At 47.2% G+C, this 12,679-nt stretch overlaps 1 pseudogene; it reads left to right on the top strand.

Annotated features, from left to right (window-relative positions):
- The first annotated feature begins 2,010 nt into the window (after positions 1–2,010).
- Positions 2,011–7,700, top strand: LOC127668992 (rab GDP dissociation inhibitor alpha-like; annotated as a pseudogene).
- The last annotated feature ends 4,979 nt before the right edge of the window (positions 7,701–12,679 follow it).

Below are 12,679 nucleotides of genomic sequence, written 5' to 3'. Positions count from 1 at the left end.
ATCCTGCTTGCCCTGCCTCATGGTTGTTTTTCTGCTTACCCAGAATGCCTAGAGGTGACTGCAAGGCTGAGACAAAGGTCTGCAAACTGGGCTGCCCTTCCTTTGACTTCAGGAGTTTCTGAGGGAAGATACTAAAGGTGGACTGAGCTCTAATGAGGAAGAAGAAGAAGAAGAAGAAGAGAAGAAGAAGAAGAAGAAGAAGAGGAGGAGGAGGAGGAGGAGGAGGGAGGGAACGGGGAGGGGGAGGGGAGGGGAGGAGAAGGGAGGGGAGGGGAAGGGAGGGGGAGAAAAGAAAAAGCTTTTTAGAGACTCACTAAACAAATAAAAATTAAACACATAGGTGATAAAGTAGTCACAAACTACCTGTTCTTGATGCTCCTTCTCAGAGAAAGTAGCTGTGAGCTTCTACCTATGTCCAGAGACTTAGGTTCTGCCTATCCCCAGAGACCGAAGTTTAGGGGAGACTGCAACCTGCTCCTCTGCATTGCCTGAGACAAGGAGAGCACCACCCTGCAGTTCTGTTCCACCAGCTTTGGCCCCCTCGTCCCTCTCGCATGCACGGTGGCTTACTTGGAATCCACTCTCTCTTTTGGACCCGTTTATCATCTTTCAGTCCATGTTAGTTTTGAAGAACATTTTTTTAAAAAAAAAAAAAACCCATTTGTTTGTTTCCTTAAGATTGCATAAGGAACCCACTGGGCCCAGGCCTGTCTCACCTACTCAGGGTGGACTGCGCCAGCTCTGTCTCTGCCCTCGCGCTGCTCCTGACTGATAGATAGTGATGACTGTGGTAAGCTTTCCTGTCTCAACTCGGAACCCAGAGACCCAGTAGTAAAAGCATTGTGCGCTCAATGGTTGACCATTACTCATCTCCGGGCACTGTCAGAGGCCAGGAGGCAGGAAGTGCAGCGGGGCCCAGAGGAGGCGGGGCAAGCTCTGACATAGGGTTCTGTCCCAGGCTGTCCCTCTCTGCACGTAGGGAGAAAAGGAAAGAGCCGGAAAGAGCCGGCAGCAGACTCTACCAGTGTATACAGAGCGAGACCTGGAGGAGGCATGGGACGACGGTGGATCTGGAATATTCTCCAAAGTCTCGTGTATTTTAAGGCTAGGTTTCCAGCTTGGTACTTTGAGGTAGAGTGGACCCTGAGAAAAAGGCAGAGGGACATGTTTGAGGTACCGGAAACAAGTCCTTGAAGGGGAGGGTGGGACCCCAATCTTGCTCTCTTATATTTTCCTACCTGGCCATTTGATGAGTTCTTTTCTCTGCCCAGTGCTCCCTGACATTGCCATACGGCATTCCCACCAAAGACCTAAAAGTAATGGATCTCACTGATTACAGGATAAACTTAAACCAGAGTCCAAGATAAACCTTTCCTCTTTGTAAGATAATCATCTCACACGCTGGCTGTTATGGTAACAGCCAGCAAATGGCGCCCATGACCCATTGAGAAAAGAGTAGGTTTTTCCCAGCGTTTCAGCCCAAGTACCGCTGACTGGTCCGTGGTGGGAGGGGCTCTCACGAAGAGATGCTAAGTGATTTGGACTTTATCCTGCCAGCAAGAGCTATCATCAGATAATTAAAACAAAGAATTGAAAAAATGAAAATAATGTGAGCTTTAAGTCTTCTGATCTAAAACAGCCTGTTCAGTCACCACCCTAAGGGTATGCATATGACTGTACCTTAAACTTGAAAAGAGATGAAGGAAGGACGCACCCTAAATCCAAGAGCAGGTGCGTACTGGCTGCACCCGTGGAAACTGCGTGGTAAGCGGGGATCGTCACCCCACACCTTCAGGGCACCTGACCCCATTAACAAAGAGCCTCAACTTTGCGAAATCCGTTTACCTGGGCTCTTGGAAAGAGGCGGGCTGGACATCGCCTAAATCATCACAGTCACGGGAGGTGCTGAGACACAAGACTCCCACGACGCCACTTTCTAACACGGAAGTAGTTTGGCAGCCAGATTGCAGCTTTGCATGGACCTGTGCAGAGGGTTTACCCAGGAGAAAAATGTCCCTCTTGGAGTCCCTCCACATTGTTCTCGGCAGTTTAACCTTCAGGCAGGAACACGGGGACGTGAGGAAGAACGGGCACTGGCGATTGATTGGCCAGAGCGGATGCCACGGCCAGTTTTGCTGCTGCTGCTGCTGCTGCTACACACTCAACATGAAGGAAGTGAGAGATGGCCTCCCGGCTCCTCTGCACGCCTGCCGGCGGAGTCATTGATGCACTGAACTGCTTCCTGTAACTGCATAATCTGTCAGAGCCTTTAATACACTGAGATGCTGTGGATTCACACGACTAATCTGTATCTACTATTCTCCAAGCTGATTTAGCATCCCTGTCTATTTCCTGGCTCTCACTAGCCGCAAGCCTTCCAAGGCCCTTCAGAACTGTTAGAGTCCACTTGGTCCTAACGTCAAAGAGGAAATATCAGCTTCCAGGGGAAGGTGATCCAGAAGCCAGGGGACGAGGAGGAAGGTCATGGAGGACTCCAACCACGTAATGTCCCCAGCCCCTTCTTCTCTCCCGCTGTCCTGCCCTGCAGCCTTCACGCAGGGGCTGCTCCCACAGCTCCTAGCCAGGACCTGCCCTGCTTCTCACAGATCTGTTAGCAGCTAGAGCGGGCCTTTAGTCCGTCTATCTGACTGTCTGACTGTCTATCTATCTACTTACTTTTTAATTCATTCCTTTTCAACTTTTTGACACAGTGTCTTCCTCTCTAGTCCAGGCTATCCCCACCCTCTCAATTCTCCTACCTCAGTAAACCCTGATTACAGATGCTCACCATGATACCTGGATCCTTGCTGTTTTGTTTCTACATGCGCGTGCGTGCGTGTGTGTGTGTGTGTGTGTGTGTGTGTGTGTGTGTGTGCATGTGTGTGTGTGTGTTCATGTATGTGTGTTCATGTGTGTGTGTGGCTTGTAACCATCCTAAGTAGAAGCTGAGCGTGGTCCTCCATCGTTCTCTGTTTTATCTTCCTAGGTGCCACTCTGGCTGAACCAGAGCTCATGGATTGCAGTCAGCCTAGCTAGCCAGCTGGAGATCGCCTGCCTCCATTTTCGGAGTCCGGGGATCACCACACCCAGCTTTAAGCGGCCCTGAGGATCTGGACTGTGGTCCTCACACTTGTCCATTACATGCTTTATCCAGGGAACCATCTCCCTCGCCTCTCCTTAACACTTATAGGAACTTAGGACGAGGACAGAGCTACATTATCTATATGCTTTTGTTGACATAAATTTGCCCTATTAAATGGTTTTTCTTTCCCCATGTTTTTACATTTTCCTTTCTGTTCATTTGGCATGGAGGGGAAGTGTTCTTTTTGTTCTACGATCCACCTCTGCTGGTAGTAATTATTTTCACTAGTTTCTGCTAGCTTCCGGGCCTCAATCTGCTTTACAATTTTTCCCTTATCTCCCTTGTTTTCATGTCTGAAGTTCTTGGGTTTCTTCCTTTGCAAACAAAGAGAAGTTTGTTTTTGCTTTCGCATTTATTATTAAAGTCATGTGGGTGGTTATGTTTGTTGTAGTATGGTTTAGTAGCTTTGGTGTAGGTACACTTCATGTGACCCAAGAATCTAATTCTCAGTGCAATGAAATGAGAGGTGATGGGGTCTTTAAGGGGTGGAGGTGAGGACTATGGAGGCTTCTTCTTTGGTAAAATTGTTGCCTTGCAGGCATGAAGACCTCAGTTGAGATGTCCAGTGCTCATATTTTTAAAACCTGAATTTGATGACATGTGCCTATAATCTGAGTGCTGGGGAGACAGAGACAGAACCCCAGCAGTTCACTAGCCATCCAGTCTAGTACAAACTTCAGGTTTGCAGTAAGGGATCCTAGCTCAAAAAATAATATGGATAATGAATGAGGAAGACACCCAAAGCCAACTGCTGGGCTCTATGCACATATACACAGATATACATAGATACACATGACACACACACACACAGTAGAGCTATGTGGAGGAGGAGGAGCATCATTACAGATGCTCTTTTAGAAGATTAATCTAGTTTCCAGGAGACCTAGTTAGTTCCTGTGTGAGCCAGTTGCTAGACAGAGCAAGCCCTCCCTATTCTCTGGCCTCTGTTTCAGAGAACCATCTTTCCTTTTACACATGATCCAACCATGACTTCATTTACTGTAATGTAATGTGATCAGGGAGGCTATGGCAAGAGCTGATGCCTCAGCCTTCACACTAGGAGCTAACAAACTTTTTACTTTTAAAGTACCCGGACTTAGGCGTTTTGTGATAGTCATGGTAAATGGAGTAGTGTAGGCAGAAGCAGTGAGCAAGAACAGTTTTCCTCCTCTGGGGAAGGAATATGTTTACCTTGTCTGTTCTCTTGGAGTTCTTGGTCTGTATATCTCAGAACCTCCAACGATACTCCTGAATTCTCTTTGTAAAACAAGAGAACAGATGATTTCTGAAAGCACCACAATATTAGATGTAAGTATGTGTGTGTGTGTGTATGCATGTATGCATGTATGTATGTATGTTTAGTAGTATTGGGGATCAAATTTAGTGCACTGCACACACAGCTTGGGCAAGTAGGATACAGCCTCAGCCATGTATTAGTTTTATTGAAGTTTAAAAACAGATCTTCCTAGGGTCACCTCCCACTACTAAAAATTCTCATTATTTAACTCAAAAGCAAAACACTACAAACCCTTCCTCCTCTAAGATGTTGGTCTTTCCAGCTGCCTTTGGGGAGCAGAGCCATCTGTGGGATCCCTCTGAATGTGTCCATTTCAGTCTATTCAGAGATAAAGCACACTTCCCTCCTCGCCCTGCTCTTCCATTGGGATTCTCAATTCACCCCGACATGAAAAGGGCTTCTGCACACATTGAACTAGTGTAGACCGACTTGGTTCTTCCTCGTCGCACTGGCAGTAGAGTTTGCTCTGATCTATGCTCTTCCACTCTGCATTCATGTCTTGTGTGTGAGTCTTCCCACCATCGTGGGAGGTTAGAGACTTCCTGAAGTCCTTCTTTGCCTTCCTCTAAACCTATACTCCACTCAACAAGACAGACTTCATCTTCTAGTAGGAGCATGTGCTCCTTCCCTCTTAATCACACCAGCCTAGGGTATCAGATCTTCCCCAGGAGGGCAAGGAGCAGCCCCAGCTAGCTCACCTCTTCTAGAACAGAATTCAGGTTATTTTGGACTTGAACCCAGAGCCCCAACTATTCCTCCCCCACACTTCAACTACAAGGACTTGCCTTAAAAGACCTTTAATCAGGACCCCTGGCTCTACCTTTAACCTGGTTTTTCTCAGGTTATAGTCAAAGTTTCTTACAAAGACCCTTCTACACTACCTAGCTCTCAAAGAATGCCAGCTCTCTGGACCCTTCAGAGATTTCAGAGATTGGTTCCTGGACATAGAGAAGCAGCCACACAACCAAAGGGATGGGGGTACCAGGTGGAGAATTGTGGCCTTCTGCTAGTTGAATCAGGGATCCATGGAACTTGCACTGCACACATTAAAGACAGAGCTTTGCAAAATGAGTTAGTTCATCATAACCTCAAAGGATTTTTGTTTATTCACCCACTGAGTCATCTGGCAAATATCTAAAGAGGGTGTATGGAACACCAGATGAGTTCCATGGTGTCAGGGTCATAGGAGGAAGGACCTCAGACAAGGTTCCAGCCCATGGAACCCTATTCTTGTGTTGAAAGGAAAGAGGTAACATGCCACACAAAATGTTCGTGGAATTAGTCACTAGGAACATGTCATTTACACACAGATCTAAATGATTAAAAGAAAAACGCAGCATGACACATTTGGTATGCAGAGTGCTCTTGAGGAGAGAGAGGAGTGAAAACCAAACCCCCTAGCACTGGGGTAAGCTGCAGTAAGTAAAGAGAACCACATGGCTGGGGCTGATGAGCCAACAATTGGAGGAGAGGGGATTATGTCAACAAGGAAGAACGAGGGAGACACAGCCTGGCTTAGTAAGCCTTCAGTAATTTGGCATGAGATATTTGCTATGTCATGGTAATACAAACCTATAATCCCCAGCACTTGGAAGGCTATAGCACGAAGACTGGGAGTTTGAGGACAACCTGGGTTACATAATATCCCAGACTTGTCTGAAAAAAGAAAAGACACACTTGTAGTTCCCATTAAGAACAGAAGGAAGGAATGTGGCAGCAGTGACAGCAGCAGCAGCAGTAGCAGTGACGGTAGCAGAGGCAGCAGCAGCACCAGTACAGCAGCAGTAGAGGCTGTGATAGCAGCTGCTGTGGTGGTGGAGTAGAAGGAGGAGAAGGAGGAGGAGGAGGAGGAGGAGGAGGAGGAGGAAGAAGAGGAGGAGGAGGAAGAGGAGAAGGAGGAGAGCAGATGCTGATACCAAAGCCTGACCTTGAATGAGGAATACAAATACAATGTGATTGTGCTGGGGACAGGTCTTACCAGATGTATCCTGTCTGGCATCATGTCTGTGAATGGAAAGAAGGTATTGCACATGGACCAAAAGCCCACGATGGGGGTAAGAGCTCTTCCATCACACCCTGGAGGAGCTATATAAGCGCTTTCAGATGCTGGAAGGGCCTCTGAATCAATGGGCCAGGGCCAGAGACTGGAATGCTGACTTGATCCCCAAATTCCTCATGGCCAATGGTCAGCTGGTAAAGATGCTACTATATACAGAAGTGACTCGTTATCTGGACTTCAAGGTAGTAGGGCAGCTTTGTATATAAGAGGGGGCAAGATCTACAAAGTACCATCCCCTGAGACTGAGGCCTTGGCTTCTAATCTGATGGACATGTTTGAAAAACAACGCTTCCAAAAATTTTTGGAACTTTGATGAGAATGACACCAAAACCTTTGAGGGTGTTGACCCCCCAGAACACCAGCATGCATGATGTCTACTGGAAGTTTGACCTGGGTCAAGATGTCATTGATTTCACTGGCCGGGCCTTGGTGCTCTACCACACTGATGACTACCTGAACCAGCCATGTCTTGAGACTATTAACTGCATCAAGTTGTACAGCAAGTTCCTGGCCCGGTACGGCAAGAGCCCATATTTATACCCACTATATGTCCCGGGTGACCTGCCCCAGGTCTTTGCCAGATTGAGTGCCATCTACGGGGAACATACATGCTGAACAAACCAGTGGATGACATCATCAGGGAGAATGGCAAGGTGGTGGGTGTAAAATCTGAGGGAGAGGTGGCCCGCTGCAAGCAGCTGATCTGTGACCCCAGTTACATCCCAGACCATGTGCAAAACGCTAGCCAGGTTAGTCACATCATCTGTATCCTCAGCCACCCTATCAAGAATACCAATGAGGTCAATCCCTGCCAAATTATCCCTCAGAACCAGGTCAACAGGAAGTCAAATATCTATGTGTGCATGATCTCCTATGAATACAACATGGCCACACAGGGCAAATATATCGCCATTGCCAGCACCACTGTAGAGACCGCAGAACCAGAAAAGGAGGTTGAGCCTGCATCGGAGCTGTTGGAACCCATTGACCACAAGTTTACGTCTATCCGTGATTTACATGAGCCCACTGACTACAGTTCAAAGAGTCAGGTGTTCTGTTCCTGCTCCTAAGATGCTACCACACACTTTGAGACAATCTGCAATGACATCAAAGATATCTACAAACAAATGGCTGGTTGTGCCTTAGATTTTGAGAACATGAAGCACAAACGGAATGATGCCTTTGGAGAAGCTGATCAGTGATGGCTGACTCCCCTCCTCCAGGCCCTGTTCCCCTCTCCCCTACTTGTGTGTCCTTCTCTAGGGCAGGGGAGATGGTATGAATGGGCATCCCTGTTTCCAGCACCTTCTGCTTCCCCCACCACATTCCAATCACCCACCTTATTGATTTGATTCATTGACCATGTCCTTGACCTTAGTGATGATTTGGGAGATGAGCCTCTTTCTTGGTCTGTCCTTGTTCTAGGGAAAGAGGACGTGTGTGTGTGTGTGTGTGTGTGTGTGTGTGTGTGTGCAAGTGCACTTAAGCCCCCCAATTTTGCTGTTTGGGAAGGAATGGAGGAAAAACTGAGCCCCACTGCTCTTAGTCTCAAATGGAGTGACCTTTGGAGATAATCCATCTCCTCCCCCAACTCTTACGTGTTGGAGAGACCCTCCCAGCACAAAATTGCATTCCTCCTCCTTATAATTTATTCTAATTTATTAACTTTGGCGTACCTGTCTGAGCTCTCAGCCTTTCTGTGCAGCCTCAGGCTGTAGAGTGAGCTGCCCTGGCCTCTCCCAGTGCTGGCAAAGCCTAGGGTAGGAGAAGGTTTAGGTGTGACCCCCACCTCTGGAGGTTGATCTGTTTTGATTTTTTTTTTTGTGTTGTGTTCACTGAGAAAAAGTAATGTGAATAAAGCAGAAGGAGGTAGGAAAGTGGGTTCCAAAGCCCAGCGCTCCCTGCCCCACGCCTTTTCCTTCAGTGGTGGAAAACGCTTACCTTACAAAGTGAATGTGTCCCCTTCCCCAACCTCTAGTATATTTCACAGAAAACAAAAATCTCCCAATAAAACTATTGAAACCTAAACAAAACAAAACAAAACAAAACACAGAAGGAAGTCATGATGCCACAATGTCCATGCCCGTAAGAGTATTGTGCTGTCCAGGGGTGGGATTATATCATGAGGGGATGTTCTCATAAATGAGACTAGAGCTCTTTACAAAGGAGACCCCACAAAGGAGTCTCATCCTCTATCTGCTGCATGAGGATCCAGTGGTGTTTAACTGGGAAGAGGGCCCTCACCAGAACCTGACCATGTCAATACTTGGCCTTAGACTGCCAGTCTCCAGAACTATAGGAATTAAACTTCTGTTGCTCCCAAGTGATGACAATGATGCTCTGTGACAGTAGCCAACATGGACTGAAACACCCAAATAAGTCCCTAACACATTCTAGATGTACTCTGAATTCTCAGGTCTATAATATAGGTGCCTTGACAAAACAAACATGCCTCACAGACCTATAAGAATAAATGTGAAAGTAGAAAATCCTTGTGCAGGGTGAGCACCAGAAGTGTCCAATATGCTAACAGTACGGATCCCAGCAGGAAAATGGCTTCCTTCACCTGCTCAACAGCCTATAATTAATGCTTCCAAGAGAAGAGCTTTCTCTTTGCATAGTTGTTCCTTTCTTTATATGATGGGTTTACGTTTGCTAACATGTAATGCAATAGTTAACAAGAAGAGGAACCTTACCAAATAGAAGGGTCTTTGAAAATGGCGAGACTGCCCAGTTCCCTGACAAGGCCTCTGCCTTGGCACACAGAAAAGCTTTGGATTAAATTCGGGCTCTATGAAGGATGAATAGGTCCCAGTCTGTCTCTTGTGATGTGCACAGGGCCAGAGTCATCATTTGGTTCAGAAGCTTGAATAGAGAGCTTTTCATGCCCAGATCCCAAGACACTTCACAGCTGCTAAAATGATCCTGAGCAAATATTTGTAGCCACACAGTACAGGTGGCTATGTGGGGCACCAAGAAGAAAAAAAGATTGGGCCAAACTGAGAGGTAGGTCCAGAGGGAGGACCAGAATCCAGGACCTGAGCCAGATCACAGCTCTGGATGCAACATCAAGGCCAGGAAGGGGATGGAGATTTCATGGCCGAGAAGAGTCGTGATCAAACAAATCTGAGGCTATGATACTGCAGCTGACTGTAAGCTGACTCCGGACCTGGTGCCCTTGGGCATATGTTAGCAGAGTAACTCGGTAACATTCAGGTCTGGGTGGTTGTACAGCTTTAATCATTGAAGCATGCTAATTAGATTGACTATCGGAGAGCATTCGAAAGAGAGTGCTCTCTGTGTTCCTTGACAGGCTCTCTTTCTAGCTTCAATTAAGCCCATGTTCTGTGTACTGGGGCCAGTGGAGGCAAACATAGAAAATGAACACATGGGCCATTCTCACAAAGATAACGATGGACTCAGTGTGGTCTATCTGCTGTAGGCATAGGCAGGAATCCAAGGTTGGGGCCAAAGTCAAGATGAAGGAATCACCTTGGCATGTCTGGAAGATGGCTCAGTGGTAAAAATCCAGATGGGTTGCTTGCTGCTCTTCCAAAAAACCCACATTTGGTTTCCAGCACCCAGGACCAGACTCCAAGGGTGTCTAATGTCCTCTTCTGTCTTCCTTGGCCTCACACACGTGCGCGCACACACACACACACACACACACACACACACTCACACACACACATTTTTAAGAGGAATATTCTCTGATAAGTCCTTCATGACAGAGGCTGCCTATCCCTGTCACTGTCATCCATAAGATAAACAAACTCTTGTCTAGATGTGGTGTCCTATTAAGGGCACCCAGACATTGCGATCAAAGCAATCTCACTGGAACTGACCCTCTGATGGATTTGAACAAAGGAGAGATGAAGAGACAAAGAGGTCCCAGCCGTCACAAGAGGCTGCTACCATGATGTGTCTCTGATCTCAATTGGTCCTTACAGGCTGCTTTGTTCCAGGCCTTCTCCCATAGGACACATCTACGCAGGGGCTTGCTCTGATGCCAGGGGCTCACTGCAGTTTGGGGGCTCATAGAAATTCTCCAGCACAGACTTAAGTAGGTCAAGAGGCATTTGGGAAATACAGAATCATTATTACAAATTTAGACTCCTTCCTTCTGTGTACTAGCTATGGGATCCCGGAGGGGCGGGGGACAGGGTCACACCATCTCTGAGTACCTGAACGTGAACAGAACGTGCCTGACAAGGCTGTGAAGTAAGTTGATACAGGGAGGCACGTTAGCACGCAGCTTGCTCGGCATTTAAGTTCTCCCTTAGTGCCGGTCGTTATAATTATCAGTCATGATTGTTATCAGGGCAGCAAGCGCAGAGTGGTCCAGAGATGATTAAATTCTGCTCCCTCTTCAGTGTAGGTTCAGTTTGCTCTTGGGTGCAATTTAAGTTGGACTCCCTTTGTTGTGAAGCAAGTAAGAAAGCCAGGCTTTGCAGAGAGGTCCCTGCATCACCGACATTTGGTTTGTTATTCACCTGCTAAGACTGAGAGGCAGGCAAAACGTACATCCATTAAACCACTCCTCTCCAGGCCAACCATGAGCATCCCCGGTATGATCAGAACCTCCAGTGAGGCCACGCCCCTACCCCGCCCCCAGGACAAGGACCACCCCCCAATCAGCCAATGGGCTTTCAGGGCATTTGCTCAAAGAGAGCATGATCACACTTGGAGAGAAAGGGCAAATTCACCCACAGCTGGGTCCCACGAAGAACCAGCCCCAAGGGAGAACCATCCAGAGAATGGCTACAGAAAGGCAGATCTCAGTTCTGGTCTAGGTGATGGGAAACCATTCTGTATGCTCAAAAGGCTTCCCCAGATGTCAAGGTCTGCTGTTTCATTTGAAAGCTGATCCGTTCATATCTAGGTAGCAGTCAAAGAGATTTTAGTCTGTAAGCATCTTTATGCTAATTCAGGCGTGATCATCGCCGGCCTTCTGGCGCTGGTTTGCCTTTCTGTGAAGAGCTGTAATAATGGGATCTCTAAGTAGTCCGGATATAGTAAAGGGTACCAAACAGCCCAGTGCACCCCGCCCTGCTGTCTGCAGAGATCTCTGTGCTAGAACTGGATTGCACAATGTCCCCCCTGGAACTTGTACATTTGCACACTTCGATCTCAGCTCCTGGCACTGTTTGGGAAAATTGTGGAACCTATGGGACACAGGGCTGAGGTGGCAAGTGTGATCATACAGGTAGATTGGTTCTGCTTCCAGCCTGAGCGTCCTGACCCACCGGGATGTGAGCAAGCCACACCCTGCGTCGGCAGGAAGCTGTGAATGAAAGAAGCCCTTCCTCCAGGAGCTGCTTCCTTCAGGTGTTTTGTCTTGGGAATGAGAAGAACCATGAATGGCTAAGTTCCTTTACAGGAAAACTGCGGCTTCGGGCAAGAAACAAAACATGGCACTGGGGGCGGCCTTAATGGCGCAGACGTTGACGGCATTTCTTCTCTAAAGACTGCTCAGAGGGGCCTCCGCTCCACGCCTTTCCACTTTTAGCATCCGTTGCTCTTTGAAAGCTGGTATGGGGAAAGCTTGCCATATGCAGAGATGTTTTTTGACCTGGGTCCAGTCTCTGTGGACTCTAAGCAGGAGGAAGCGCCAGGTGTGCTAACGGGGCCAAGGAAGCTTGCCAGGGCAGCAGAGGCTCCCAGGGATTCGGAGCCAGGCTTTTATTTTATTTTATTTTATTTTATCATTTTATTTTATTTTATTTTTGTCAGTTGGAAGGCTTCCACAGAGCATCAGTGAACACAAAGGAGGACACCCCCGAGCCAGAGAGTGAGCACGAACTCAGTCCCACCCTCCACCAGAGGGAGCCAGCATTTCTTTTATTTATTTACTATTTATTTATTTATTTATTTATTTATTTATTTATTTATTTTTGTAGGTAACCATGCATAAGCATGTCAACTAGTGATTTTTTTAAATTTTTCTATTAGATAATTTCTTTATTTACATTTCAAATGTTGTTCCATTTCCTGGTTTCCCCTCAAAAAAAAAAAAAAAAACTATCCCATCCTCCCTTCCCCTGTTTCACCACCCCCAACCTACCCACTCCCCCTTCCCTATCCTGGCATTCCCCTACACTAGGGGAATAGAACCTTCACAGGTCCAAGGGCCTCTCCTCCCATTGATGTCCAACCAGGCCATCCTCTGCTACATGTGCAG

Source organism: Apodemus sylvaticus, chromosome 18, assembly GCF_947179515.1.
Source record: "Apodemus sylvaticus chromosome 18, mApoSyl1.1, whole genome shotgun sequence".
NCBI lineage: Eukaryota > Metazoa > Chordata > Mammalia > Rodentia > Muridae > Apodemus > Apodemus sylvaticus.
The sequence above is the reverse complement of the archived record's forward strand: the minus strand, read 5'-3'. Positions and strand labels throughout refer to the sequence as shown.